This window comes from Heliangelus exortis, chromosome Z (assembly GCF_036169615.1).
Source record: "Heliangelus exortis chromosome Z, bHelExo1.hap1, whole genome shotgun sequence".
Taxonomy (NCBI): Eukaryota; Metazoa; Chordata; class Aves; order Apodiformes; family Trochilidae; genus Heliangelus; species Heliangelus exortis.
Genome location: NC_092454.1, coordinates 46,092,699 through 46,098,284, shown reverse-complemented (window position 1 = coordinate 46,098,284; position 5,586 = coordinate 46,092,699).

Here is a 5,586-nt window from a genome sequence, read left to right as displayed (position 1 = left end):
TTCCGTAGTCCTGTGTTTATTTATGAAGGTAATGCCAGTATTTTGTGCTGCATGGAGTAACTGGCTGGAGTCATGGCTGGCTGGAGTCTCAGTTGGCTTGGGGCTCATTGCACTGTATTCCACTGCATGGGATACAAGTGCCTCTTAAGTCCCTGTGCCCTGAAGCCTTAATGCAGTGTCCTCTTCTGTGTATCTACAGGCTTCACTCACCTTTTTACTGAAAGGTTTAGGTAAAGAAAACTAAGATTGACTAAATTGGGCTTTGCAGTAGGAAACAAATGATGGCAACAGTAAAATTAGATTCTTGAGGTAATTGAAGAGACAATACTGGAATGGAAATAAAAGTAAATATATAAACAATTTTTGTTTATATATTGCCTACATATAGAACTTGTCAGATGTATCACTTCTTATTTTGACTAATGTACTGTTTCCTACAAAGAAAAAAAAAAAAATCTGTCTTTTAGTTTTCTTTGATGTTACTGTACTGTAGAAGAGATCACAGCCTATGCTAACTTGTTTTAGCCTTCTCCTTGACTGTTTTTGACTTGCCACATGTATTGGATGACAGAAAGGTCTTCTTCAAATACATTCCAAACAAAACAAACACTAGAGGCAGTGTAGGCTCACTGATGAATGAGGTGGGTCCTCTGGTGGAGTTACTGAATGCCTTTCTTGTCTCTGTGTATACTGCTGGAGACTGTCCACAGGAGCCCCAGACCTCTGAGACTTCAGAGGAAATTAGGATAAAGGAGGAGTTTGCCTTGGTGGCAAGAGAACTGGGCTAGAGATCCATAAATAGATAGATTTATGGACGTCCATGAATGTGTGGGTCCTGATTGGATGCATCACGGGTGCTGAGGAAGCTGTGGGATGTCACTACTGGGCCACTCTCCATCATCTTTGGTAAGCTGTTGGGAACAGGAGAGGTGCCTGAGGACTGGAGGAAAGCCAGTGTCACTGCACTCTTCAGAAAGGGTAAGAAGGAGGAGCTGGGTAACCATAGACCGGTCAGCCTCACCTCCACCCCTGAACAGGATGATGGAACAGCTTTTCCTCAGTGTTGTCTCTAGCCATATCAAAGATGAGAGGGTCATTAGGAGCACTCAGCATGACTTTACCAAGTGGGAGTCATGTTTAACCAACCTGATAACCTTTTATGAGGAGTGAGGTGAGGCCACATCTGGAATATTGTGTCCAGTCCTGGGCCCCTCAGTTCAAGGACAGGGAACTGCTTGAGAGCCCAGCACAGAGCTACGAAGATGATGGAGTGGAACATCTCCTTGCTGAGGGAGCTGGGTCTCCAGCTTGGAAAAGAGAATGAGGGGTGACCTCATTAATGTTTATAAGTATGTAAAGGGTGCGTGCCAGGAGGATGGAACCAGGCTCTTCTCAGTGATGTGCAATGACAGGACAAGGGGCAGTGGGTGCAAGGTGGACCTTAGGTTCTCTGTAAACAGAAGGAGAAGCTTTTTTACTGTGAGAATGAAAGAACATGGAAACAGGGTGCCCAGTGGGGTTGTGGAGTTTTCTTCTCTGGTGACATTTAAAAGCCACATGGACACGTTCCTGTGTGACCTTCACTAGGTCCTGCTCTGGCAGGAGGGGCTGGACTCTACAGTCTGTCAAAGTCCCTTCCAATCCTTTTTGATTGGTTTTAGTTTTGTTTGGCAAGCCACACGGCACAGTTTACAGTTGATTGTGAAAGGCAGCAAAAAAAGCTGTAGGCTTTGAGGGAGAAAAATATATTCAGTTACCCCATCAGGTCAGCTGCTTCCTTTTCAAAGAGAATAATGGTGTGTGGGCACTGCCTGGACTGGCAGGTCCAAAAAGTCTACCCAGGCATAAATATTTACCCAAGACAGGCTTTTGGTAGGTTCCAGCCAAACCTGCTGAAGTTAATGTTGAACTTGTGAGTTTTTGAACATGTTGAAATGTTGAACAAGGAAATAAATTTATACTTTACTTCAGACTGTACTCTGTGTCTGGAGTGAAATAAAACCATATCAAAAGCTATTGTATATATATATATATATATTTAAAGAGAGAGAGAGCAAATACCAGTGAGTATTTTAATGGTCTTACAGACTTCCTGATGCAGCTGTAAAGTGGGCATTTCCAAATGCCCACAAAATGTGTATTGGACCCAAAAGGACTTTGACAAAAAGCTAGGTATTTGATTAATATTATATTAATTATTGAACGCTGTGAGTTGTTTCTTTACTGTACTTTGTTCTGGTTGTAATCTAAATATGTTTTGGGAAAATACTTTCTTCCTATATTTTCAAGGGTTGGACTTGATGATCTCTGAGGTCCCTTCCAACGCAGCCAATTCTATGATTCTATGATAGAGTTTTGTTTACCTTGAAAACAAAACAGACAACAACAACAAAAAACATTTCCCTAGCCCTGTTAGATGGCATTTCAAAGCCAAGTGGCTACTTTGTACTGATACATCAAATTAACAGCTTTGGGAGTTGGCAGGATGGGAGGAAGGGATAGGGCAAGGCCCTTACTAGAATTTACAAGATTTCCAACATTTTATTTGCACTTGAGGAAGCCCTAAACAAAAGAATAGATATGAAACAAAATTCTCTTGACTTTTAAAATTTCACGTTACATTAGGAAAAAAACACATGGGTAAGGAATAATTTACCTTGCTTCCCTTTGTCACCTATGCAAAGAAACAGCTAGAAACTGCCCAAATTAAAATTGCCCTAAATACAGGGAGCCACTGGTCCATAAGGCGAAGTGTAGAAGTTGAGGTTAACACCCACAAGAATAAATATATAAAGCTTGCACTAATTAAAGATACACACTTATAACACAGCTCAGATTTCCAAAATAGGTCTGAGTAAAATCTTAAAGGTCACAGCTTCAAAAAGAAAAGCTTTGTTATCTTTAAAAATTCAATGCTTCTAACTTTGAAGCTGTGACACTTTTTCCAAATGTTGAAGTTGCACCAGGCTCAGAAAGGGCAACATGTTGCCCAGGTAGGAGATTCTTGAGCAACAGAATTATTATGCTACAAAGTTACCCACGCTCAGTGTTAAAGTTAGGTTGCTGAGCCTCAGCCCTACTGTAAATTGTGTAGCTTTACAGCCCAACACTTGCTGTGACTCAGAATTGCTTGTTGCTTTACAGAGGAAAAGATAGGTATATGAAAATAATATTTTTTTTCCAAAGCAGCCAGTCTCTGGAGAAACAGGAACAATTCCAGAGGAGGTTTTAGCTAGAAGTTGCTTAAAATCGTTCAGTCTTCACATTTTGTGAAAGTAACTTACTAGGAAATCCTGCTTTTTGTTTACCAGTAGAACAGTGATTAAAATGTGTTTTGGTGGACTCATCCTACAAGCAGGAAGATTGTTTAGTTTTAGAGCTGGGCAGAGGAAATTTAATTTTGGTGAAGGCAGTTCAAAGCCTACGACAGGTATATATAGCTACAGACTGTATGGTAAGGATGCAAATTGCTGGGAGATGCATCTTTAGTCTCAGTCCTTCATGGCAGACTTAATACTCGGCTGACTTGAATCCAAACTGATTAGCTGTACATGAATAATCCTGTACTCTTTGAGCTACCCACCAGCAATTTAGTTAATCCCTTTGGGTGAACAACTCTGGTAATACTTTTCAGCTGTGATTGGGAACTTTTCTGCTTATTGGAAAGCTTGAAGTCTGGGCCATAAGGTGTAGGAGGAGACTAATTAGCAGAAGTATGTTGTAATGGGCATTTTAATTGCAATGATTTTAACACAGAAAATTGGCTTGGGGGGAGAGCTAATCAGAACACCTTATTTTATGCAGAATATCTTCCTTTATACTCTTCTGACAGGAAAGGCTCTTACACTGGTAATATGAGAAGTATTTGCGACATATGCCCTCACCTTGAAACTACATCCACTTTTGTGATACCTGTTGTCAAACATGCTTCCGTTTCATAGAATCAGAATCATAGAATGACTAGAGTTGGAAGGGACCTTAAAGATCATCCAGTTCCAACCCCCCTGCCATGGGCAGGGACACCTCCCACTAGATCAGGTTGCTCAGAGCCCCATCCAGCCTGGCCTTGAACTATTCCAGGGATGGAGCTTCCACAACTTCCCTGGACAACCTGTTCCAGTGTCTCACCACCCTCACAATAAAGAATTTCCTCCTAACCTCCAAGCTAAATCTCCCCACTTCCAGTTTAGAACCATTAGCCCTTGTCCTCTCACTATAAGCCGTTGCAAAAAGTCCCTCCCCAGCTTCCCTGTAGGGCCCCTTCAGGTATTGCAAGGCTGCTATTAGGTCCCCTCAGAGCCTTCTTCAAGCTGAAAAACCCCAGCTCCCTCTCTTCATAAGGGAGGTGCTCCAGCCCTCTGATCATTTTCATGGTCCTCCTCTGGACATGCTCCAGCATGTCCACATCCACCTTGTCTTGTGGGTTCTAGAGCTGGATACAGTATTTCCAGTGAGGTCTGACCAGGTGCAGAATCACCTCTCGATCTGCTGGCCACACTTCTTTTGATGCAGCCCGGGCCACCTGGATGCAACCCAGCTGGCCACCTGGGCTGCAATCTCACATTGGTGGCTCATGTCCAGCTTTTGATCGACTAGTACTCACAGGTCTTTTTTGGCATTGCTGCTCTCCAGGGTGTCCTCCCTCACCTGATATTCATGTCTTGGGTTGCCTTGGCCCAGGTGCAGGGTGCTGCACTTGGCTTTGTTGAACCTCACCTGGGCCCACTTCTCCAGCTTGTCCAGGTTCTTTTGGATGGCATCCCATCCCTATGGGATATCGGCTGCACTGCCCAGGTTGGTATCAACAGCAAACCTGAGTTACAATGGTAACTTAACTGATTGTTCTGTGTTTATGTGAGAAAATTCACGTTAACTTGTTGTAGGACACATTCTGGAGTAGTAGAGATTATGCTGGAGGTGAAATTGCTTCAGTTCAGTCCAACACACTTTACCAAAGGCATATGGCTGGGAGCCAGGGCAGCAAGTGACTGGGGAAGTGTACTGTATAGCCCAAAATATTAAGTACATGGCTGCCTTGTGTAATGCTTTCAAAACGGTGATTGTTACTGCTGGAGCATAGATTTTCTCTTCTTCTCCTTCCCCACAGGTGATATTATGACTCAAATGGATTTTGTTTCAAACCACTGAGGAATAATTCTGATTGCTTGCCAGCTCAGACGTTCACTTCCCCATTTTTAAATCATGCTCTTGAGACAGGAAGAGGAGGAGGAGAAGTCAAGAGAAGTACCAGCTTTGAGGAGTCATACATTTTCTTACAACTTTCTCATTTTTTACTATTGTGTGGACATTGCTGCACTTTTGATTTTGGATGTCTGATGAAAGCATTTCTATTTAGTCTAGATGCAAGGAGACAACAAGTGAGACATGCAGCTGTGTTAGGGCAAAAGCCAAATAAAAGAAAAAGGTGAAAGGGGCATCTTTTAGAGTTGTTGCTTACATCTTGGTAAGCTCTGTCTTAAAGACCATTCTTGGTGGGATTTGTAGTTTTGCATGTGATTTAGGAGCAGAACTGAAAAAAGCTCTGAAAAGCAGCTATTACCTGTTGTCAGTGGCAAGGGTAAAAAG